Here is a 26,642-nt window from a genome sequence, read left to right as displayed (position 1 = left end):
AATTCAACCTACACAGTGGCTTATCAGATTGGCAGACAAAAGTAGAGTCAAACCGTTGGGCATTCTCCCATATGTAAAAACAACCCTTGTAGGAAGACACTATTGGCTGACATATTTGGTGGTCAAACCAAATTCTTATGGGACCTCATACCCTCTGTTGTTGGGAAGATCTTGGCTTTTTGAAGCAAGAGCCAGGACAGACTGGTTCAAAGGAACCCTAACCCTAGGCCGAGGACCCAATAAAGTGGTGTTAAAGCTATATGGATCGCGAAAAGGCAATGGATCCACATCCATTGAAGTCATAATTGACTCTCGAACGAGGTAACAGATGGTACATCAGGAGATGAAGAGGCTGTTAAGCAAATCTTTCCTAAGAAAACAGAGGCACATTCCCTAACAGTGGGCATTGTAAGCCAACTACCAAGGGAAGTAAAATCCTTGACCATGGGTGAATATCTCCTACCTCAATTAGAATTAACTTCTGAAATCACCTCTGATAGTGAAATAGAATCATGGATGTACTGTTCTCCCTATTTGATGCCAGGAGGCATATTCCACGGTGGATTCCGTGAGGTTTTACGGTGGATTCCGTAAACTTAGATGACCGGGGCTCATACGCAAAGAGGATTCTTTGTGCGAGAAGTTGATGGGGACGCCTGTCCTTTTCGGGCGTTTCATTAATTTAGTGTGTACATGGGTGATTCCATAGCAGGTGATTCCGCAAAATGCATATTAAATTAATAAACGTTTATGAGTTTAGAGTGCGCACTCATAATAAATTAAGGTTAGGATTTATTTCTAACCAGTTGATTTATTTATGTAGCTGAAGACTGCTAGGTATTCACTTTTGTCGGTTTAATTGTGTTATTTTACTAACGATTGTGAATGCTTCAGTTGATGTGTAGAGATAGCAGCAGTGGCGGAGGAAAGCATTGGAGTCTAGCGGGTTTCCGATCTTTCGACTATATTTTGATAGGCGCCACGCCTATATTTTGATTATGTCTATAGAGACATCGACTATTTATTATTATTTTGTATGCGCTTATGCGCCTGGATATGTTATTTTTATTTGGACATTGAGATTGGGCGTGCCAGACTCTTTGGGCACCGTCCATTAGCTTTATTTTCCTATTTTTGGTAGAAAGCAAACTCAAAAGCTAAAAGCTTGTCATATTTTTGTAATTGGGCTATTTTTGAGCAAAAAGATTGGAAATATATATTAAATACATGCTTTGTGAAGCGCTCACACAAGGCATGGGGGAGATTCAACCCAATTTGTCTTTTGTCTCATGTCGTGCTTGTTTTTACATTGGTTTTTGTGCTAAAAAGTAGAGTGCTTTGTTCTTGGGGACCTTTGGGAATTCACTACGTGAGCTACCTGCGTCCGATCTGCGCACCAGTGGTATCAGAGCGGAGCAGAGATCAAGGGCTTCCAATCGCTACCAATCTCGGGCGAAGGCGGAGCTCCAGGAACAAACGGCCTCTACAGTCAATCTCGTCGCGAACCGTCGATACAGGCAGACTTCTGGCGATCAAGAACCCCTATTTCTACTGTCAGATCGCGAAGGACCACTCTCTGTCGGCGGAGGACCACTCCTACATCCTCACATACAAGTCGTGAAGAAACAGTGAGAAAAAAAATTCATATCTCTTTTCTCTTTCAAGTTTAAGCTTGACTTAAGCTTTAGAAGAAAGCTTAACCATTTCAAAAATTCATCACGAGGTGTATGAGGGGGTCCGAAAATTCCGCGACGGCATCAAATCTATATTCAAGTCCTCCACGATTTGCGCCGTTTTCTGACGGCTCTTCTTCTTCATTAAGCCTAAGTTACTAAGCTTATTAAACTTAAGCTTAGTTACTTAAGCTAAGTCACACAACTTTCATCAAGTCTGACAAGACACACAGATCTGACAAGTCTGCAAACTCCGGGTCACGCACTCCAGAAGACAAGTTTCGCAAGTCGACACTAATCAAGTACTGCAAGTCTTGCAAATCAGCTAAGTCCAGCAAGTCAACAACCCTGCAAGTCTGTTAAGTCTGCAACTCTGCAAGTCAGACTAAATCAGAACTGACTAACGCTCGAAACTCCTAGAAGACTTGTTCGTTTGCAAAAACTCTGAACTGGAAAGTTGTTCGCAGCAAGCTGTTTTACCTATCTGCAAGTTTGTTGAAGTACTTTCAGCAAACGGAGACAGAAATATTTCAGAATTTCTGAAAATTGAAGAAGAAAATACCCAAAAAAATACATAGCCTTGTAACCCCAAATTTGAGCTACGCTCATCCCGCTAACTGATTTTGAGTGAGAAAGGTTTGTTGAGTTTTACAGGATGACTACCCCACATATGGATGATCCTATGGCTGAAGACGACCTACCCGAGCCTACCATGGAGCAAAAGCTGGATCTTATCATGTTACAATTGGACGAAGAGCGAAGAGCTAGGCAAGCCTTGCAAGCGCAATTGACAAAGCTACAAGGAGCGTCCACTGATAAAGAAGAACCTCAAGCTGAAGATTTGATACGCCGTACCATCGACGCCACTCTTGAAGCACAAACCATTCGCAAGGAATCCAAGATAAGTAAACGAAGTTTCAAGTTTCGCACTTTCAATGGCATAAGAGAAGGAAAGACTGTTTTATCATTCATTAGCCAGTTTGATGACTATTTCCATGAGGAAACTTATCCTGAGAAAGATAAAATCAAGTGTGTTACTAATCATCTGATAGATAGAGCATCACTTTGGTGGACTGTCGTCCGCAAGAGCATAGAATGTCCTGCTACATGGGAAGATTTTAAGAAGAAGTTTATGCAAAATTTCCTTCCACCGCAATTTCATGAGAAGGCAATCAAGCAATGGGATTTACTGCAACAACGCGACCGTGAGCCTATACCACAGTATACAGAGCGTTTTTGGAATGCACTCCTACAGCTACGCATGCTTGAAGACGTACCAGAGACGACCCATAAGCGGAAGTACATGTCTGGACTTCTTGGACATTACTACGCTGAGGTGAATATGTTTAAGCCTGCTACCCTTGAAGATGCCATCTCCTTAGCTCACGACACTGAAGATAAGTTACGTGGAAGAGATCGACGACCACAGCTATTCCAAGCAAACGGTAATTATGGATCTAAACAATTCAATTCAAATTTCAGAAGGTTTAATCCAGGTCGTTTTTCATCACCACCTTTCCGCAAGAATTGGCCTAAACCACCCGCATTACCATCCACTGTCAATCCAAATCCTAAGCCTATCCAACAAGCAAATCCAAATATACCCAGACTCCCAGCCATTGCAAATAATGTGACCAAAGCCAAGCCTATCGTGTGCTACAAGTGTCACCAGCCAGGCCATCTCGCAGCAAATTGTCATTCAAAGAAGCCATCAGCACATATCAACTACCTTGGAGCTATGGACGAAGACGAGCATGAGGATATGCCGGATTTCACTGAAGAAGAAGATGATCCTACTACTACTTCCGACACTTTACCAGGTATGCCTACTTTACATTCATTGTTGACTATGAAATGTATGGTGCATGGAAAAGAAAGAACTGTATTGCATGATGACGGTAGTACGCATGACTTTATTTCAGCAAAATTGGTAAAGGAATTGAAATTGCATACTGTACCTACGCACTATCGCATAAAGGCTGCATTTTTAGGCACTAGGTACAATGGCACACAAGAAGTTCAAAATTTAGAAATTCAAATTGGTCCATATATTGAAAGAAGAAATTTCTTAGTTGTCCCATTACAGTCTAGCGACATTATTCTAGGAATGCCATGGAGACACCAACATAATCCTAATATAGATTATTCCACACACACAATGAATCTTAATTTTCAAGGAAAATCTATTACATTATTTGGTATGCATGCATCTCATATGTTTCCATTGCTTTCGCATACTCAAGCAAAACGTGCATTACGCAAGAATACTAAATCATATCTCATTTGGGTGAATGAATTGCACGCAAAAGAAACTCATATGCACCCTAGGCATAAGGAATTTCTTGCATATTTTAAGGACTGTTTTGCAGAAGACCTACCACCAGGTTTACCTCCATCACGTCCAGAAGACCATAAGATTGACCTAATACCTGGCACACAACCACCTTGCAAAGCCCCATATAGGCACAATCAAATAGAGCAAAAAGAAATCCAGACTCAAGTAGAAGAATTACTAAATAGAGGTTTAATTCGACCTATTAGTTCTCCATTCGGTGCACCTGTGCTCTTAGTCAAGAAAAAGAATAATACTTATCGGATGTGTATTGACTACCGAGCATTAAACAAGATCACTGTAAAGAATAGGTATCCTATACCTAGAGTTGACGACCTTATGGACAAACTGCAAGGATCTTCTATATTTAGTAAAATTGACCTTAAATCTGGATATCATCAGGTGAGGTTAGATAGATCCGACATATTTAAGACTGCATTCAGGACACAGTTTGGCCATTACGAATTCTTAGTTATGCCATTCGGATTAACTAATGCACCTGCCACTTTCAGTAGAATGATGAATCGTATTTTTCTAAAATATCAATATTGTGTGATTGTTTTCTTTGATGATATTTTAGTGTTCAGTCAAAGTGAAAAAGAGCATTATGAGCATTTATCATTAGTTTTTCAATTACTGAAAGAAAATCAATTGTTTGCAAATCCTGACAAGAGTGAATTCTTTAAGACAGAAATAGAATATCTAGGTCATATTGTATCAAAAGAAGGAATAAAAGTTGATCCTAAGAAAATTGACGCAATATTGCATTGGCCTATTCCTAAAAATGTACATGAATTACGCTCATTCCTTGGTCTTGCTAGTTTCTATAGGAAGTTTGTACGTAATTTCTCATTACTTGCTTTACCACTGACCAAACTTCTTAAGAAAGGTATTGTTTATCAATGGACTGAAAACCAGCAGAAATCCTTTGATTTACTTAAACGTGCATTGACCAATGCCCCTGTCCTACAATTGCCTGACTTTAACAGACCATTCTTTTTAGTTGTGACTGATGCTAGCGGATCAGGAATAGGAGCCGTGTTAATGCAAGATAACCATCCAATAGCATATTCTAGTTCTAAGCTGAAACCCTCTGAGCTTAAATATTCCACTTATGACAAGGAACTCTTAGCAGTTGTACAAGCATTGAAACAATGGAAGCATTATTTAATGGGTTCAGAATTCATGATAAAAACTGACCAGCAAAGCATTAGACATCTACTTAGCCAACCCCAAATTTCTGACCGCCATATCAAATGGGCTTCATTCATTCAAAGTTTCCATCCTATCATTCAATACCAACCTGGAAAAGAAAATGTAGTTGCTGATGCATTAAGTAGAAGACCTGCAATTTATAACATTTCTATCATATCTTTTGATTCTTTGATTGCTATGAAAGACACATATCACCAAGATATTACTTTTCATTCTGATTGGCAAAAATTAGTTCAAAATAATTTCATTCCTGTTGATTCATTGTCATATAATGATGGATTCATGTTCTTTGAAAAGAGACTGTGTGTTACTATTCCATTCCGATCTTTTGTTTTAAATGAAATTCATTGTCCCCCATATCAAGGTCATAGAGGTATCATTTCTACATTACGCATGTTAACTGAAGATTTTTATTGGCCGCATATGGATGCAGATGTGTCTAATTTTGTTTCTGAATGTCTGATTTGTCAAAGAATAAAGAGACATCATGGTAAACAGTATGGGTTATTAATGCCTTTATCTATTCCATCTAAACCTTGGGAACATATATCTATGGATTTCATTACTGGCTTACCAAATACTAAATCTAACCATGACATGATTTGGACAATTGTAGATAGATTTAGTAAGCAAGCATATTTCATTGCATGTAAGAAAACTTTAACAGCATCACAAGCAGCACAGTTATTTTTGAAAACTGTTTTTACTAACCATGGATTGCCGAAAGTCATTATTTCAGATAGAGATTCTAGATTTTGTAATAATTTCTGGATTACACTGTTTGCAAATCTAGGCACAAAGATTGATTTCTCATCTGCATTTCATCCAGAAACAAATGGACAAACAGAAGCCACAAATAGCACTATTTTAGATCTTTTACGTGCATACACTATCTCTAAACCTCAGACATGGGATACTCATTTGCATTTATTACAGTTTGCTTACAATAATACACCGCACACATCTACAAAGAAAGCACCTTTTGAAGTTATTTATGGACATAGATTATCTACACCTGTTGCATCTTTGTCTAATAGAATACAAAGTGCCGATGATATTGCTGTTATGCATAACACTATTTTTGATGAGGTAAAGGATATGATTGCTAAAGCCCAACAATCATATACCAAACAAGCCAACAAGAAAAGACAAGCCATGAATTTCAAAATTGATGATTATGTTTGGCTTAGAATAGAAAAGCGTAGACTGCAAAGTGTAGATAGACATCCAGTTGTCAAATTAGCCCCTAGATTCTACGGACCATTTAGAATCATTCATAAAATTAATGACAATGCATTCAAGTTAGAATTGCCATCTCATTGGAAAATTCATAATACCTTTCATATTAGTTTATTGAGACCATTTAGAGGACAATTACCTATCCACCCTGTCTATGAAAACCCACCTTTATTAGAAGAAGAGACTGAAATCCTTGAACCAGAAGCCATTATAGACACTGATTACATGACCACTAGAACTGGCCGAAGGTACTCTAGATATCTCGTGAAATTTAAGAACCATCCTGTAGAAGAAGCACAATGGATGCACGCTAGAGACTTAAATGCTTTCCCCACTCTGTTAGCTCCACATTGAGCTAATAGCAATTGAGGTCAATTGCTATCCCACCCCGGGGGTATGATGCCAGGAGGCATATTCCACGGTGGATTCCGTGAGGTTTTACGGTGGATTCCGTAAACTTAGATGACCGGGGCTCATACGCAAAGAGGATTCTTTGTGCGAGAAGTTGATGGGGACGCCTGTCCTTTTCGGGCGTTTCATTAATTTAGTGTGTACATGGGTGATTCCATAGCGGGTGATTCCGCAAAATGCATATTAAATTAATAAACGTTTATGAGTTTAGAGTGCGCACTCGTAATAAATTAAGGTTAGGATTTATTTCTAACCAGTTGATTTATTTATGTAGCTGAAGACTGCTAGGTATTCACTTTTGTCGGTTTAATTGTGTTATTTTACTAACGATTGTGAATGCTTCAGTTGATGTGTAGAGATAGCAGCAGTGGCGGAGGAAAGCATTGGAGTCTAGCGGGTTTCCGATCTTTCGACTATATTTTGATAGGCGCCACGCCTATATTTTGATTATGTCTATAGAGACATCGACTATTTATTATTATTTTGTATGCGCTTATGCGCCTGGATATGTTATTTTTATTTGGACATTGAGATTGGGCGTGCCAGACTCTTTGGGCACCGTCCATTAGCTTTATTTTCCTATTTTTGGTAGAAAGCAAACTCAAAAGCTAAAAGCTTGTCATATTTTTGTAATTGGGCTATTTTTGAGCAAAAAGATTGGAAATATATATTAAATACATGCTTTGTGAAGCGCTCACACAAGGCATGGGGGAGATTCAACCCAATTTGTCTTTTGTCTCATGTCGTGCTTGTTTTTACATTGGTTTTTGTGCTAAAAAGTAGAGTGCTTTGTTCTTGGGGACCTTTGGGAATTCACTACGTGAGCTACCTGCATCCGATCTGCGCACCACTATTACATGACAGTCGCAGAGATAGAGCAGAGTCAGTACAGAGGCAGAGCAGATACAGAGCAGCTACAGAACAGAGACAGAGCGGATACAGAGACAGTAATAGATGCAGAGCCAAAACCAGAAGCAGAAGTAGAGTCAAAACTGGTGATAGAAGCAGAAGCGGATGCAGAGGCAGAAGATATGTTCTTCTTCTACAGAGCCTCTATAGAAGCCGAGGTAGAGCCTCCAGAAGATGAGAATGAAACTAATGAGGAAGAAAATGAAGTAGGCTATGAACGTGCAGATGAAGAATTCCCTCTGATAGAGGATGATCTGGTTGATGTCCCTATAGAGACCTGAGAGGCCGAATATCTCAGGGGACTAGATGGAATGACCATGGTTCCGTTTGGGTTGGTCAATGGACCCCAAAGTATGGAATGGATTAAAAGAATAAAAATTAAGTTCACTAGGGGCTCCTGTAGCCCTGACTATTCAGTCCAAAGAGAAGATGAGGATGATGCCCCCTACCAACAGAAGCCCAAGCCCTCAAAACCACAGCCTCTAGCAGGTCCGTGCTATGTGACATTCCTCGACGTGTCCTCTGAAGATGAAGCCTTGAGTCCTGAAGAGGTCACCACTCGAACAAAAGCAAATAAGGCTCTGGTACCCTTTTAGCAAATTAAACATACGAATGAGTCATCTATTCAGAAGGAGGACACTCGTTCTAGTGGGACATTAGACAAGGATACAACTCTCTTGAAGGAGTCAAACCTCTACCTAGAAGAAATTCGTGGGACATTTATCCACGAAGTGGAAGGTGAAAGACAAGTAACGTTCTTGGATGCTGAGGGTACTGAACGTCACCTGAAAGTGGGTCTCAATCTTCCAGAAGAGGAATTAGTGGTCCTTCACAACCTACTAAAGGAGAACTTAGATGTGTTCGCTTGGTCCTACAAAGACCTAAAGGGGATTGACCCCACAGTATGCCAACATCACATTGACCTAGAGTTGGATGCAAAACCTGTAAGGCAAAGACAAAGACGGATGAATCCTAATTACTCTGCTCTGGTGAAGGCTGAATTATTGAAACTCCTTGAAGTAGAGTTCATATATCCCGTGGCTAACAGTGAATGGGTTTCGCCCATTGTGGTAGTACCCAAGAAGAACGGGAAGCTCCGAATATGTGTTGATTTTCGAAAGCTCAATTCGAAGACAAAGAAGGATCACTTCCCTATCCCTTTTACAGACCAATTGTTGGACACACTGGCAGGCCATGAGTTGTATTCCCTCTTGGATGGATTCAACAGATATAAGCAAGTCCAAATTGCAGAAGAGGACCAATCTAAAACAACCTTCACTACGGAATGGGGGACGTATGCCTACAGAGTGATGCCATTCGGGCTCTGTAATGCTCCTGCCACCTTTCAAGGAGTAATGATGGCGGCCTTCCTGAACCATCTGCATGATTTCATTGAGGTGTATCTTGATGATTTTTGTGTCTATAGTTTGATCTGTGAGCACTGGGGACACCTAGAGCAATGTTTTGATAGATGCCGAGAGTATGGGATTCTCAACCCCAAAAAATGTGTCTTTGATGTCTCCTCAGGAGTTCTGTTGGGCCATATTGTCTCTGCACAAGGAATTGCAACAGACCCGACAAAGATTGAAAAGATTGCCGCCTTAACAGCACCGACAAACCTCAAACAATTGAGAGGATTTCTTGGCCATGTGGGCTATTACAGAAGATTTACTGCACATTTTGCAACTAAGGCAGTCCCTCTGCACAAGCTCCTAAGGAAAGAAGCTGATTTCCTTTGGACTGATGAGTGACTATGAAGAAGCCTTTAATACCCTAAAACAATGCCTGATCCAGGCACCTATTTTACAGCCTCCTGATTGGATGAAGGAGTTCCATGTGCACACAGATGCATCAGTTGAAGGGCTAGGTGCTCTCCTATGTCAAAAGGGCCCCTCCAAATTTGATCAACCGATCTATTATGCAAGCCGAAAAGTCACTTATAGGGAACGGAACTATATAGTGACTGAGCTTGAGTGCTTGGCAATGGTGTTTGCCCTAGAGAAGTTTCGCCACTACCTACTATCTACCCACTTTAAATTTTATGTGGATCACGAGGCCGTGTCCTTCCTGATGAACAAAGCAGACGTGAAAGGATGAATGATGAGATGGCTCCTTCTATTCCAGGAGTTTGACTTTGTGGTAATTACCAAACCTGGTCATTTCCATGTGCTGGCTGAACATCTGTCATGTAACCCCCTGGTATGCAGACATTGCCAATCTGCTGGCAACCCAATAGTACCCTCCTGGCATTTCTAGTTGGGAAAGGAAGAAGCTTATGTTAGAATCAGTCCCCCCTACACCCTGTTAGGTGGAGCACTGTACAAGAAAGGCAAAGATGAAGTGCTCAGAAGATGTGTTGCAGGAGATGAGATTGGGATTTTTTTGAAGGCTTGCCATGATGAGCCATGTGGAGGCCACTTTGCAGGAGAAGCTACAGCGAGAAAGGCTCTACTAGCAGGATACTGGTGGCCGACCCTCCACAAGGATGCATATGATTACTGTAAAAGATGTGATACTTGTTAGCGAATGGGGAAACCCACCAAAACAAGTGCCATGCCACTGCAACCTATCCTTCCTTTGAAGCCGTTTGAGAATTGGGGGATTGATTTTATGGGTCCCATTGATCCACCCACCAGAAGAAAACAGAACCAATACATCCTGGTATGTACGGATTATGTCACAATGTGGTGTGAAGCTAAATCCCTAAAGCGGGACGATAGTAACAGCATAGTCCTGTTCATGTAGGAGAATATAATCACCCGTTTTGGTAGTCCCCTAGGGCTGGTAAGTGACATAGGCACTCATTTCATTAATAAAGTCATGGAAGAGTTGACAGAGTTGTATAAGATCCGCCATCGCAAGTCCACTCCTTATTACCCTAGAGCCAATGGCCAAGTCGAAGTCACCAATCGCATCCTCTGCTCAATCCTGACAAGAACAATTGCCACACATCGTCGTCATTGGGATGATTGACTTACAGAGGCCCTTTGGGCGTACAAAACCTCCCATAAAGCAGCTACAGGATAGACACCCTTTCAACTGGTGTATGGTACAGAAGCTATTTTGCCTATTGAACTGGAGTTGCCCTCTTTGCGAGTAGCTATCAAAGAGTGTTTGGGGGACGATGACTCACTGCAATGCCATCTCCTGCACTTAGAATGTTTGGACGAAACTCGCAAGATGGCTCTATAGTGCATGGAAGCCACGCAAGGTCGACGTAAGGCTTACCATGACAGCTTCATCAAGCACAAGGAGTTCAAGGAAGCTGATTTGGTCCTAGCCTATGATTCATGATTTGCCAAGTTTCTTGGTAAGCTCCAACAGCAGTGGATGGCCCATATAAGGTACTTGCTGTCAACCCAAATGGCTCTGTCCAAGTGCAGATCGTTGATGCCTCTGATGATCCCTTCCTGATCAATGGATATCGCCTGAAGAAGTACTTCCCTCCTTGGGGATCTTGACAATCATGGTCACCTGATCCTTTCCCCCGTTGGCATGGCACTGTAACTCTTATGATGCTACTTCTGATAGCCGTTCTTTAGCCACTTCTGATGAGGTGGACGCAACCCTCTGTCCCCTCAGCCCCACCTTTCAGCCCTGATCTCTTATCCTCTGTTTTCCACCAGCGGTAGTGGCGAGGTGGGTTTTGACAAATGGTATTTCCACCATTCCCTTGCTTAATTCGAAAAAAATGAAAAAATATACATATCGGTCATGGGAGAAAAGGACTTCGGTCCATGTCATACCGACCTATTCTTCGAGAAAAGGTGGAGACACCCTCGGGAATAGGAGAGAAAAATAAATAAAAAACTACAACAAAACAAGAAAAAATAAAAAAAACAAGAAAAAAAAAAGAGAAAAAAAAAACTATTATGGGAGAAAAGGAAGAAATTCCCTATCATAGCAGGCCTCGTTCCAAGAAAAGGTGGTTAACACCCTTGGGCATGAAGCTAGCTATGGAAAAGGTGGCAACACCCAACAGTCCAGAAAGTGGATTCATCAATTGGCATCCTCAGGATCCAGTTTCAAAGCTGCCTCCCTTGGTACGCTGTGTCTTGTGCCTTTCTGCAGAGCGTTTGTCAGTCCTCTAGCAGACGCCATGTTCCTATCTAACCCCACATTCGATCTGATGGCTACCTCCCTGGGTACGCCTCTTCAACAACTGACGACGCGATCTTCATCGACAAACAATCAAGTGACGCGAGCTTTCATCCTAACCAGATGGGGAAGTGAGTATGGTTGCCCTCTATAACTATCAAGAGAGAGTGAGACAGAGGGTGGGGCGAGTGACCAGTCTTTTCCTTTCAAATCAAATGAGAGGTGAGAAGTGTGAATGAAGTGTTGCACGCACGGGATGGGCTTCTCAATGCACAAAGCACGATCTATTTCTATGCACTGCACCATAAGGCTCTCTGGCCTTCCTTCCTGCACTGTATGCCGGCACAGGGTGGGATGCACAGTTGCACCATCAAATGCGCACAAGGCATACAACCTTTGCACAGGTGACCGTGAGGATTACATCAATGGGTTTCAGGACATGGCTGCCCTCTTGTATCTATCAACAGAGCGTGAGACAAAGGGTGGGCTGAGTGTGATTGGAGTTTCTTCACTCAATTACCGAGAGGTGAGGATTGAGGGACGTTACGACCTTTGGAGTCAGGTACGTTCCCGTTTCCCTATGTACCCATGGGCTAGGTTTCTACCATCAACATAGGACACATCATTCTGCTTGATACACTGCATCATTAGGCTCCCTGGCCTTTCTCCTTTGCACATATGCCAGACGGGTTGGACGCACTGATGCACCATCAATTGTGCACCCTAGCATACTCCCTCTGCACCATCCCCCTTGTCAATTCCTAAACCGGGTGTGAGATATGGGTTTGAATCATTATTTATCGAGTGATGTCCGTAATGGGGCGAGTGACTGTTCTCTCATCCCATCTGAGTGTTGTAAGCTGAGTGACTCTCCTTCATCAGTGACACTGACTCGATGAGATTCATCCACCAGCTATCTCCCTGGGTGCTGCCGCGTGGTCCCTGCCATGAAGGATGTGTGTAGTGATGATACCTGGGTACCTTCTGTAGAGCCGACACGACAGTGGACGTGCCATCGACAGTCAACCTTGATTCTCGACAACATGGGCCAAGTTTTTCTAACCTTACACTTTTTGTTGTCAGTGATGTTCAGGTTTTAAGTGTGGGGACGTTAGCGGTTGGTCTGTCGTGTGGTATCAGGTCCCTGTTGCTCGGACAACCCTACCTGTTAAGGTTTTAAGTGTGGGGACGCGTCCCTGCGCGTCTACATTGCATACTGCCTTGTATATGCCTCACTTTTCTCATGCATGTATTCCATGACTTTGTGTTACACTCCTGGGGTCCCTTCCCCACCCACCCGTCCACTGTCACCCCTCCCTTGGGGCTGTTCCTCCTCCATTTCTCTTTTTCCCTTATTTTGTTGTATTTCCATGTGAACGCACTCTACGTTCCCCTAAATTCCAATCTAAACTTATAGCCCTGTTTGTCCCTTCGAGCTGTCCCATTTTCCTTTTTCCCTACCCTTGTTCCAATACACGGTTTTTGCGTTATTGATTTTTGAAAGATTTTGCGTATATTAGACGGTTTTCCATGTGAACGCGCTTTTCTTGCTTTGGAACAGTGATCTGACGTCATCGCCCTGACCATCACTTTTCCCCTGACATTTTTCCTTTTTACTCCGTGTCATTTCGATGCACGGTTTGTCCAATATTAATTTTTGCGGTTTCTCGGGACCTTTTCATGCGTCTTTTTGACATTTTTCCATGTGAACCTGCCTTGTTTGCATCGGACTTCCAGTTTGACTTGACGGCCGTGTCCACGCGCCCTTCTCTACATTTTTTCTTTTTTCTCCTCCTTATTCCAACTTTCAGATTTTTTATTATTATTAATTTTTCAAAATGTTTTTGAGTGTCTTTTTGGTATTTTTTGCATGTGAGCACCTCCTAACCCTATCGGCACCGTGTTTTAACGTGACAGGCCTATGAAACTCCGTCCCCCGCACAGTTGTCATTTTTGTTGCCCCCTGTTCCGGTGAACCGCTCTTCTGTTATTAATCTTCGACAGTATTTGCGTATGTCATTTTTACGTTTTTCCCATGTGAATGCATCCTATTTCAGTCGAAATTGTGTTTTGACATGATAGCATTGTTGGGCGCATTCTTCTGCACATTTTTCCTTCTTTTCGCCCTGCATTCCGGCGAGCGGATTTTCCAAATCCCCATATGTGTTTTCAGAGCCGTTTTTCATGTTTTTTGCATGTGCACGCCCTTTATTACCCCCGGAACCCCCATTGACCTTTTCCTCTATCTTCCCCCTGTCGTTTGGTACCTTTTTTGTTTTTACGCCATTTCGTTTCGGCGATCGGATTGTGAGATATTAATTTTTATTTATTTTCACGTGTTTCGCACGACTCATCTCGCGCATGACCGTTTGCATTTGCGGTTTTACGCGTCTTGCCATGCTCGGTTGTGTACGCGCACCCTGTGCCGACGTCCCGACACCGTTCCACTCCCGCCACTGCAAATTGTTTTACCCCACCCCGCGCATGCGCACGGAATGGGGGCACGCCTTTCTTTTAATTCATTTATTTATTATTTTCACACACCAACAGACTTTTTATTGTTGTTCACAAACAAATCTTTATTATTATTTTTTAAAAAAATTAATTTCCCCCCCCCCACGTCCGTTGAAGCCACCCACCCCCCTTCCCTCTTCTCTCTCCTTCTTCCTCTCTCTCTTCTTCTTCTTCTTCTTCTTCTTTCTACCTTCTCTCTCCCCAACCCCTCCCTCCCTCTCCTCTCTCCTCCTGCCCTCCTGATTTTCCCTCCTTCCTCCTCCCTCCATCACCCTCCTCTTCTCCTCCCTCCCCTCCTCCTTCCCTGACCTCCTCCCTTTATCCTCCTCCTCCCTCCATCACCCTCCTCTTCTCCTCCCTTCCCTCCTCCTTCCCCGACCTCCTCCCTTTATCCTCCTTCTCCCTCCATCACCCTCCTCTTCTCCTCCCTTCCCTCCTCCTTCCCCGACCACCTCCCTTTATACTCCTCCTCCTCTTCCTTCTCCCTCCCTCCTCTCCCCCCTCCACCCTCCGCCTGGCGCCACTCCCCACCACGTGGCTGCCTGGGTCCCGAAGTTCGCCGCGAGGGCATTGACTCCCCCCGCGTGGGCATTGACGCCGCTGCCAGCAATGCTCGTTGCCGCCCGGGACGTCCGTCGTCGCCGCCAGAGATGCCTATGCCGCCGTCGTGTTCAGCGCTGCTACTCGGGCCACTCCCCCGTGCCGCCACTGTCGACGCCCGTCGCGGCCGGCCTCGCCTGCACCGCCGCCCTCTTCCTTCTCTCCCTCCTCCTCCTCCTCCTCTCCCTCCCCTCCTCCTCCTCCTCCTCCTCCTCCTTTCCACTAACTTCAAGTTAGTGACACCAACCTTCTTTGCCTTAATTAACTTTACTTACTCACACTAATCCTAATTAGCCTACACTAACCCTGATTTAGTTAGTTTAACCCTAGTCAAGTTAGTTAACCCACCCCCTCGTTATTCTAACCCCCCCCTAAATAACTAACCCCACCCTAGGTTAGTCTAACCCCCCCTAGGTCACACTAACCTTCATCTAGTTAGTTTAAACCCCCCCCCCCTTAGGTTAACCTAACCCTAGTTAGGTTAGTCTAACCCAACCTAGGTCAAACTAACCCCACTCTAGTTAGTTTACTAACCCCCTAGTTAGTTTCACCCAACTGTAGTTAGTTGAACCCCACCCCCTAGTTCCACTAACCCTAGCATAGTTACACTAACCTAAGTTGAGTTATCTAACCCTAGCCTAGTTTATCTAACCCTAGTTAGTTAGGTTACCCTTACCCTAGTTAGACCAACCATACTTAGGTCAACTAACCCTAGTTGAGTTAACCTAACCCTAGCTTAGTTCCACTAACCCCCCTTAGGTTAGTCTCCACTGACTTGCCTTAACTTACTTATCTGACTTAACCTAGACTAACCTAGTTCCAGTTGACTAACTTGACCTAACCTAGCTTGACTTATATGATTTGCCCTGACTTCCATGCCTTAGCTGACCTAATTTGACCTTACTTACCAAACTAAGCTGATTTTCCTGATTTAACTAATTTAATTAATTTATAAATTAATTTCCACTCTGAAAAAATTCAAAAAAATTTCTAAAAATTCCCTTCACTTTTTGCAAATTTTCAAAAATTTGTTAGCTAGAAAATTCAACCCTCAAAATTCCAAAAATTTTCATATTTTCCCATTTATTCAAAATTACCTTAAAAATACACAAAAATTCATTTAAAATAAGACAAAAATACAAAACAATTTCTAAAAAATTCCAAAAAATTCCACCCATCCCTTGACCTTTTTTCCATTTATTTTTCACTTTAAACTATGTTTCTACACGGTACTCTTATTTCAAACAATTTATACAAAAAAAAACACACAAAACAAACAAAAAAGACCAACACACAAAACTTTAACATAAAAATCCCCATATTATTTTCATACCCTAAATTGTGGATATTTCCTAACTCGCTGAAGATTTCTTTTTACTTCATCCCATATCCCTCTTTAATTATTCTTCCTTTTGAAGAACAACAAAAGAACAATAAATACACAACCACATACAATTTATTCAAAAACAAATTTCGACGCACACATAATTCCAATCACCACACATAATACCCCCTAACATACCAAACACACACATATAAATTTTTTAAAAAAACAAAAAAAAAAACACAAACTATCCTCAAACATCATAATAAAATTAAAAATCATACTCAAAATCAACACATCCACTAAGGTTTTGTCTTTGTTGTTCAGTCAGTGGTCTTTACTTTTCTTTTACTAAATTCACTCCTTTTGGGAGACTCTTCCGTATGCCTTCAGGCCATTGCATCCACACCCCTTCCATGTATTTATTTTATGTGCTTTATTTATTTTCATTTCCTCCTTAATCACAACTTAATTGTTAAAATGAAATATTTATTCACCCACATTTTCCACGCACGTTCGCGCTAAACACACACTTTCATAATAATAAAAATCAACCAGTCGTTCACTGTGCACGCGCTACGTGCGCTTCAGAGGCACTTTAATTTATAATAACAAATGAACCAGCCGTCACAAGAGCACGCGCTGGCAAAAAAGTGCTCCACGTCACTCTTAATTTTTAATTAAGAAATTTGCATTTAGAGACCCAGTCTGGACATCGAAGTTCGATTTGCATTAAAGCACCATTTCAACTTAATAATTTGTAATTAACATTTTAAGAAGGAACCACCGTTTTCTTATTAAGGTTTATAACCTAATAAAATGTCACCCATTGTTAATAATTTATTCCAATGAACCTTTCATTAAATTAATTCCCCCTCACTGCACTTATTTTCCTTTTTTAATGAACTCGCTTCGTGGGATGGGTGCATCACAGTCTTTAGTTGACACTGATGGTCAAGTTATGGTTCAGTCTTGATGTCCGTTTTTTTTTTGTAGTCTGATTTGTCCTTGTGTTACGATTATGGGTACGGTGTGTAGCTTTTTTCTTTATTGCCTGATACGGGGATTTGGGTGCTTGCATGTTGCATTGCATGAAGCTTTTGGTCGCATATGTATCGAGGTCATGCCAAAATTTTTCTAGGCTGTGTATTTTATGGGGTGGTACTTGGGTTAGTTACGTCTATATTTGTATGAGTGTCCTTGTTTTGGATTGATTCCTTTTTTATCACCTTTTGGTTGTTTTGCAGGCATTCTTTGTGACTGACTGTGTTGTGGTGTGTGTGTTTACCATCTGAATGGCGCCTCATGCTCCTCCCCCTATCCAGTATGTTCCACTAGTCAGTAGGGATTACTCTTCCCTACTCACTTTTGAGCCTCTCACAAAGGCGGGACTTGCAACTTTTGTGGCTGCCTCCTCTCCATTGCTTGCAAATTTTGTGGCTGCCTCCTCTCCATTGCTTGCAACTTTTGTGGCTGCCTCCTCTCCATTGCTTCCAGAGGATCCATCGATGTGTGATGAGTTCTTGGTCTCCTACAGCAAAAAGTTGGGATTGGTCTAGGGTACTTCCATGACTTTGACACCTCGAGGCCTAGGGAAGGCTCTATCTCTTCCCTACAAAGGTGAACCCTTTGTTACCACTCACCAGCTTTTCTCTAACGAAGAGATTTTGAAGCTGTTACAAAAACAGACCAAGGAACTTCTGGATGTTAAGAAGGTGATCAACTCTTCAGGAGTTTCTTTTTCCATGATTACTAATCCTGTGTGGAAGTTGGTCTGTCAGTTTCTCCAAGACAAGTTTATGCCTGCGCCATCCCATTACTTGTCCAAAGAGCTCTTTACAGCTTCAAGGATGGTGTTAAAAGGAGTAGCTATTGATTGGAACACTTACCTACTTACTAAGATGGATCAACATTTCGTCAAAGTCACCAGGGGAAATGTTACCAATGTCACCTATGGATCGTACTTGTATGCCTTCTTGACCTATTCAGGTTTACAGAAGACTGTGCCTCCACCTCCTCCATCTGATCCAATACCTCCTCCACCTTCAGATGAGTCAGAACCAATTGCTGTAGAGGATTTGGATTCTCCACCTCCCCTGGTCATACAGTCCAAATGCTTGAAGTGGGTAGCAGATAAAGCTCCTTCAGTTCTTCTTCCGTGCCCATTCCTGCTACCTCTAGCAGTGATCTCTCTGCTTATCTCACATGTAATAACCTGTTCAGAGCACAACGAGAAGGTTCATTGGATATATCAGTCTCCTCATTGAACAGTCTATTCTTAGGAGATGTTATTCATTTCCTATCTAAAGACATTCAGAGTTCCATTGAACTGTCAGTGACAGCCTCTATTCAACAGCTGTACGCTTCCTTTTAAGAAGAAATGATTCAGTCTAAGGACCAGTTGCATAAGGCCACATCCGAGTTAGCCTCTACTAAGGATACCCTGGCCGATCTATTCAAGCAGATGGAGCAACAAACCAAACTGATTGAAACCCAAAGAGATGAGATATCTTCTTTGACGATTCAGTTAACCGGGGCTCAATCAGAGGTTACTAGCCTCTTAGAGGAGAAGGAGAGGATGTCCAAAGAAGCACAAGAGTTCCAAACTCTCTTAGATGTCAAACTTTCAGCCTTACTGACTACTAATGACACAGTAGTATCACAAGCTTCCCAAATCAAGCAGTTGCAATATCAATTGGCAAAGTCACGGTCTGTTCCTCCAAGCCCTAATATTCCCTTGATCCCTTCTCTCTCACAGCAGGACTTGGCAATTCTTCAGAGACAGGCTACCTTGTGTCCTCTCTTCCAAGATAAAGTGGAAAGATTGTAGTCCAGGATGGATCTGCTATGGTCTACATTTGAGAAATTCCAGGAATATGTTCCTCCGGACCATTCTTTCTTTGTCCACTATCAATTATAGAAGTTGGCCTTCTACATGAAGATTTTCACGATGGATCTTTCTCTTCCAGAGGATGATTGGAGAGGGGCTTGGTCTCCTGAGTTGCTGATAGAGGTGGTCCATATGGTGTTTGAATATTCTATCACAACCGATACCATGTTGATGTCATATATGTATCTACGAGGAGACTTGTTGATTTCATATGAAATGGATATGGCCTAGTATGTGGGAGACGTGGTTTTACAAGCTGTTTTGTATGTCAATCATTTGGAGTTGTGAATAGATGACATATTTTAGAGTTACTCCTTCAAAGTGGCTACTTGCCCTGATAATTCCTGGCATACCATGATTGATTCTGTGGTCCTGAATCAAAGACAGAACACAGTCCCTACCTATGTATAGAGCACTAACCAACTAAGGGTGGATCTCTTAGCTTATCTTTCAAAAAATAATCCATTTGATTCTACCTTTTTTTATGCCTATCAGAGAAGATCTATCTTAGGTCCTTCTGTTTCTACCCTACTGTATTACCAACAAATGGCTCACCGTTATGATATATATCTTTCCCTCTATCAAACCAATTCCACAACCATCTTACCCCTTCTTTTCCAACCTCAATGTCTTCCTCAAATTCCCATATTTACATACTGCTCTTTTATCAAGGATAGAGTATTTTCCCCTTCTCCACCATGTCCTTCTCCATCCATTCATGTACCTTCTACTTTTCCTTTTTATCAATTAACACCCTTTCTAAGTGATTCCCTAAAATTTTCAGCCACTCCTTCTTTAAACTATTCTTCCTTTTTTGATTTTGCCTACCCCTCTCTTCATCCACTTTTACTTATTCCACTTCCATCTCCTGCTACTTCTATCTCTTAACCCCCTCAATTGGTTAGTGAATATGATGGGTTTGATCAACAGATTCCCAGAAGAAGGGGATGGAGCTCGAATGATTCTCTTACAGGACCTTAGATAAACTGGCCAATAATTACAAGAGATTGGACAAGTGCTAGTCAAGCATACTAGAACTATATTCATTTTGCTCACCAATATTCACAATCTCTAGATCCTTGAGTGAGATTGACAGCTCATTTTGCTTGGTATCTAGCATACATGCATAGGCATTCCCATAATGATTAAAAGGCATTCCCAAACTTTGTATGAATATCAATGTGAACATTGACTCCCACCAGTTGAATGTCCTGTATTTTCATGCCCTATGTCTCCCTAGTAGATACCTTGTCTTGCTAGAACGGATGTGCTGCTTGCAGCTTTTTCAAAATCCTCCCAAGACATTTGTAGATGAATCCTTCTCCATGGATCGATTCCGAAACCACCAAGCTTTTAAAAGGGATCATCTTCATTGATGCCTTTGCCATGCATTTTGGAAGAATTTTAATGATATATCTCTTTTTGGAGGTGTCATTCAGATGGTTGTGTTAGTGTTCCTGTATATGTTGTCTTAATTGTATGTGATGAGTTCGTGTTGGTTGTGAATATTTGTTCGAGAGGTATTTTTAAAAGATTGCTGGTGGATGAAAAGCTTATGGTGGAAAGTTAAAGAGAACTTCTTATATCATTTACAAATTTGTCATGGTTTTTAACTGATTAATTAGATGAGTTCATGAATCATGAAGTTTTCCTTTAGTAGTATTTTTTCTCTCAGATACAGGTGATAAGTTGGGGTCAAATTTTGGCAAGATTATTGAAGATCTAACATCAGAAAAAATTGAGCTCTTTAGTGAACTTATATTCTTCTTTTCCTTGGGTCGCGAGGACGCTTCCTTTCTAAGTGTGGGGATATGTTGAGAGTGGAAAAAGACTGAAAATTTGACTGATTTTTGTTATTTTTGAGGTCTGAATGATTGATTTTTGGTAGATTTAGAGTGATGTATAATTGTTAATGGAAGTATTTGAGAGTGTTTTGGATGATATTGATTATATTTTGGAATTTCATGATGATTTCCAGTGGAGATATGAGGTTCTGTGATGTTCTGATAGGTTCTGATTGGTTCTGTATACCTTCTGTATAGCTTCTGTTTTGTTCTGATTATCTTCTGTATGAAGCATGGATTGATGATTGATGAAGATTGAGATCTTGTGAAAGCTTATTGAATATTTTTTGAGAGTTTGGAATGGTTTGAGTATGATTTATGAGGTTTTGATGACCTTCTGTAACCTTTTGTAGATCTTCTGTAGAGCTTCTGTCTCTACTCTATAACTGTACTGTAGCTGTTCTGGTACTGTTCTGTGACTGTTTTGTAAACCTTCTGAAAGTGTTCTGTAGAATGTATGTGTGACTTTGGGAAAGTTTTCTAACCTTTGGAAAGGATAAATCTAAGTTCAAAAGAGCTAAAATAGGTGGAAGAAACAGCTGTTGAAGACTGAAGAGAAGACTAAGTGACAATGACAGTAGTGAGCTGTGAAAAGACACTATAGTGGCTCTGGTGACTCTTCATATCAGACATACCTCGTGGGAGGTGCATCCACGATATAAGAAGGATTATTGAGGGTTATTATGAGAGAATTTTAGTGAGGATATGATGTACTATTGATGGAGAGAGAGAGAGAGAGTCAAACATAGTAAAATCTATGAAAACAGTGTGATTGTATATGAGAGATTGAGGAAGAGAACTATGAAGATATTGAAGATGAATAATATGTGATGTATTTCCATTCAAATATGGTGTATTCCTTTGTGTTCTTTGTTATATTGATGGATTTTGTGAAGATGTTGGAGAATATGGTTGATTCTATCAAATCCGTGGGAGATATCTACTATGATGTTGTGTGAAGAATTGCTGTTTTCTTTGTTTTGATGATCAAAAGAATGAAATAAAAGCTTATTGATGTTACAAGATAGATTTTCTTGCAAGAGAATTCCCTTTTCCTTGGTGTTCCTCTTGGGGCTCCAGGCAACTTCAGTTACCCCCGACTGCCTGCCTGACCCTAACCAAGGGGGTTGTTAATCGCGCCGGGAAGGTGGACCAAACCCGCCGCGAGAGGTCTCTCCATTGAGCACTACTTGGAGCAGGAGGATGCTTGGGTGCTAGAGGAGGCTCTAGCCGTAAATCCGTCGCCTTCCGAGCCCTACACAAGAGGCCAACGTGACTCAAGATTGGATCTCGAGGCCTGCATACTAGTCTACGAGCGGAATCTTGGATTAGTAGTCCCTATGGATTGCTGGATAGCCTTCGAGCGGATTATGGATAAGCCTACGGGCTGGATGCATGTCCAACTAAATGTGGTAGGTAATTAGATAACTAAAACAACCTGAGAAAAGTATGATGGATGTGGCCATGGGTCCGTCCTACGGATGGGTGGTCCCGATTGGTCGGGAACTTTTCTCAATCATGATGGTGGACATCAAGAAGATCGTTCAAAGGACACGAACAGAAAGGGCGCTGACCTAGAATCAAGTTATAATAATCTCGATTTACGCTATTTTAGGGGAATGGAATGGAACTATGCCTTATGGCAGATAGGTCGAGCCTTGCATCCCTCTCGTTTCCCATTCTCCTTGAACTAAGTGCAGCGTGAATTCGCTTCGAACCTGGCATTCTGCGTAAAGTAGTTCGCTTGGGGTTCGATGCTAGTTGCCGTTTAGGAAATGACCATTAGGGAAAAATCCTGATTCAGGTCGGTCCTAAGTGGGAACGGCCAAAATACTTCCGCTACATGGCAGACGCGGAAAGTCCTAGATTGCAAACCCCATGACATTCCATGGGAGTGCCGGGCGGAGCTTTCTAGATATCCTTTCTGATGGACTACTAAGATGTGTCCTGAAGATTACAGGCAGACATGTTACATGTGCAGAGAGCATGTGTCAATGCAAAGACTCCATTGAGTGATCTAGTGGTACGCAGGTCTAGTAAGGTGAGATACCCTGTTAATAGATTTGGTTTTGAAGGTTATGCAGCTCACCATTATGCCTATATGGTGAAAGTGATTGAGAATGCTGAGCCCACATGTTTTGAGGAGGTTGTTTGTCATGCTCATTGGAACGCAGCAAATGGATGAGGAGATGGCTGATTAGAGGCCAATAAGACTTGGGATCTAGTATCATTGCCGAAGGGCAAGAAAGCTATTGGATGTAAGTGGGTTTAAAAGATTAAGCACAATGCAGATGGTTCTATTAGTAGGTACAAAGCTAGGCTGTTTGCAAAAAAGTCTATGCCCAGACATATGGCATAGATTATGAAAAAACCTTCAATCCAGTTGCTAGGATGGCAACTGTCAGATGTGTGATTGCTTTGGCAGTAGCCAAAGGTTGGAGGTTGGAGAAAATGGATGTGAAGAATGCCTTCTTGCATGGTGAGTTGTAGGAAGAAGTGTATATGGATCAGCCAACAAGTTATGAAGATTTAGAGCATCCCACGTATGTGTGCAGGTTGAAGAAGGCTCTCTATGGGCTCAAGCAAGCGCCTAGAGCATGGTCTGACAAGATCAGAGAGTATATTGTCAGTATTGGCTTTTATGTTTCTGATGCTAATCACTCACTTTATGTGAGAAAGGGAGATGTAGGTTTGGCCATCATAGTCATCTATGTGGATGACTTGATTATTACAGGTGATAGTAAGGGTTTTAAGAAAACCGAGGAGGGGGTAAAAGGGGGCTTAATTATCCCCCACCTTAGGAAGCTTCTTCAAGGAAGCTTCCCTATCCCACGTGGCAGGAGGGGGGGGGAAATCTGGCACGATGGGGGTGAAAAGTCCCCAGGTGGCAAATGATGGCACCGTGGGGAGAGAGAATGGAGGTGATAGGCGGCAGCGGTTCCTCGACAACACCAAGCAGCGTTCTCCTCCTCTTTGACCTCCCTCGATAGCAGTACCAGCAGCGCCAAGGTTCTGTTCTACTCTCTCCCGGCCTCCCTGTCTCTGCCGCCCACCCCTGATTTTATAGGGGAGGGGAGGGAATCCTCCCCCCCTTGATGTGTCCACCTGCATGGTGATGGATCTGAGCAAGCTCTAGCGAGGAGCTTGCTGGCTCCCTATCCCCATCCCCCTTCCAGCACGATGCGCCATGGATGGGAGGATAGGGGAATTTTTTTTTTCCCTTGTGTTAATCAATTTGATATATTATAGTGGCAGCCTCCCTCCTCTGCAATTTGTAAATGTAGATGGGTATGGGTGAAGGAAAAATACAAACAAGAAGGGAATATTAAAAGATGACTTAGTCTAAAATGGCCCAGCATGTAAAAAATGGATGGTGCCCGAAGGAGATTAGGGTTCTGTACAAAAGGAAAAAAGTGAATGAAGAAGCTCATTCTTGCATGTGGCCAAAACTAGCTCTCTTCTTCTCTTCTTATTTTTGTTCTTACTTGCTTGAGCTTGTGCTGGAGAGAGGGAGTGTGAGAGGGAGTGAGGAAGTGAGTGTGTGAGAGTGAGGGATTGTGGTGGAGAAGCTACCTATCTTATCCTTTATTATTATTATTCTTCTCTTCTCTTCTTTTGTCTTGCGCACTGCAATGGAGCATGGAGTTTGGAGCTTGATAATCACCTTTTCTTGAGCTTTCATCTTGGATTGTGGAGCTATTGGAGTGCTTGAAGGAGGAGGCAACACAATTAAGCATGGAGGTAAGTTCATTACACTCGTAGTTGTGAGAATGCGTATGGCTATGTGAGAGGTAGACATTGCACTTGGCTTAAAACACTTTAAACAATGAGCGGTCGTGGGTCTTGGCAGTTGATATAGAAGCTCCCACATTTTGGTTCCATTGTTGGGACCAATGGATTCAAGGTTTGAGTGCTTGTGTGCTCCGAATTGAGCATTGACAAAAGAGCTAACACTAGTTGAAATCAATTAAAGGGAGTATGATCTGCAATGATTGTCATTGAATTCACACATTTCGTCACGTAAACACTTAAACTACACCAAAAAAACTGAAAGCCTGATTTCTCACAGCGCACATTGAGGAGCACCCCATTAGTGTTTCTGAGTGCTCGTAACATTGAGGATTGTTTTGAATGATAAAGAATTCATGCAAGATAAGATAAGATGAACAAATACACTAGTAGGAGGAGACTCCAGGAATTGAATAGTGGCCAAGGATACCAATCACCAAATAATGAGAGGTTTGAATTGTGAAGCTGCTTAGGGAGAAACAATGACACGCACAATTATAGATGCACCTCTACAAGACTTGATCAATCCAATTAACGCCCTAGTTTCCTAAGAAAGGAGCAACATGTCAGCAACTAGCCCAACCCGAAAAATGACAAGCTTGACTTGTAAGAATTCCCAGTTGACATCCAACAAACTGATAACCTGATATGACCTACAAACCAAAATGGAGTATCATGGCAGACCAATTGATGACATCATAGCTAATCTAAAGGATGAGAGAAGGTTGGAAAGAAGAGCACTGCTAATCATAGCCTCCTATCACCAAGAGCGACGAGCTCAATAGTTGAGGCAAGACTTAGAAATGCATGGATTTTAGCACTTGCCAACTAAAATAAGACAAGACTAAATGTTGAGAGGGAGAGAGCACTAGAAACCGATCTTCTCACGAAGCGATTCTCAGTAGACAACACGACTACTACAGAGCAAAGCGAAGTAGCCTTGGCAACTTTGTTGCTAGCCGGATTAGGAATCACTGCAAGTTCTTCAAGCTAGAACAAGACTCAGGTAAGTTACTCATTAAAAATATGTGTGCATCGCGTGGGTTCAAACCAAGGTATTTTTAAAATACTATTTTTATATATATTTTTACATATAGAAGGGTGTAATATAATGGGGTTATTTACAGATTGAATAGAAAAGAGTTATGTTTTATTCAAGAAAAATTCACAGATAAGGATATTTATAAATAGGCATTGAACGCATGTGATGTAGAGGATACACATATAGTAACTTCCCCAAGGACCAAGATATCAATGGTTGCTGAGAAACTCAACAAGTATAAACTCGATAATGAACCGTATAGCTTTGTAGAGTAGTTTGCGTAAGTATGCAAGGCTAATGGACTCATGAACCTTGCTCAACATGCACAAGTTTTGAGACTTTGCATAGGAGACAAAGGACGGACTTGGTGCACTAGACCAGACAATGCCGAATGCAATAAATTCAATAACCTTAAGAGTATCTTCATCAAGAGATTCTCTGACGTGGAATACTCTGGCAACCTCATTGTTAGCTTGATGAATATCAATCAAAAGAAAAAGGAGGATATTTGAGACTATGCCATGCACGTGCGGAGTCTCTTTAAGAGAACCGCAGAGCGACCTAGTGAACAAGTTGTCTCCACTATGTTCATAAGTGGAATCCAAAGGGAAGAGCTTTACAAGGTCTTGGTGAGAGACTCAACCCTGCAAAGAGATGTGTTAGCTTGGGTCTTCAAAGAAGCCATATGAGTAGATGACCTACTCACAAGGAGAGGAGATTAAGACCCAGAAATTGAGATAGGGCTTCCTCTAGAACCTTAGA

The sequence above is a fragment of the Lygodium microphyllum genome, chromosome 18, assembly GCF_053477565.2.
Source record: "Lygodium microphyllum isolate KBCC chromosome 18, Lygodium_microphyllum_v1.1.10, whole genome shotgun sequence".
Taxonomy (NCBI): domain Eukaryota; kingdom Viridiplantae; phylum Streptophyta; class Polypodiopsida; order Schizaeales; family Lygodiaceae; genus Lygodium; species Lygodium microphyllum.
Note: the sequence above shows the minus strand (reverse complement) of the source record.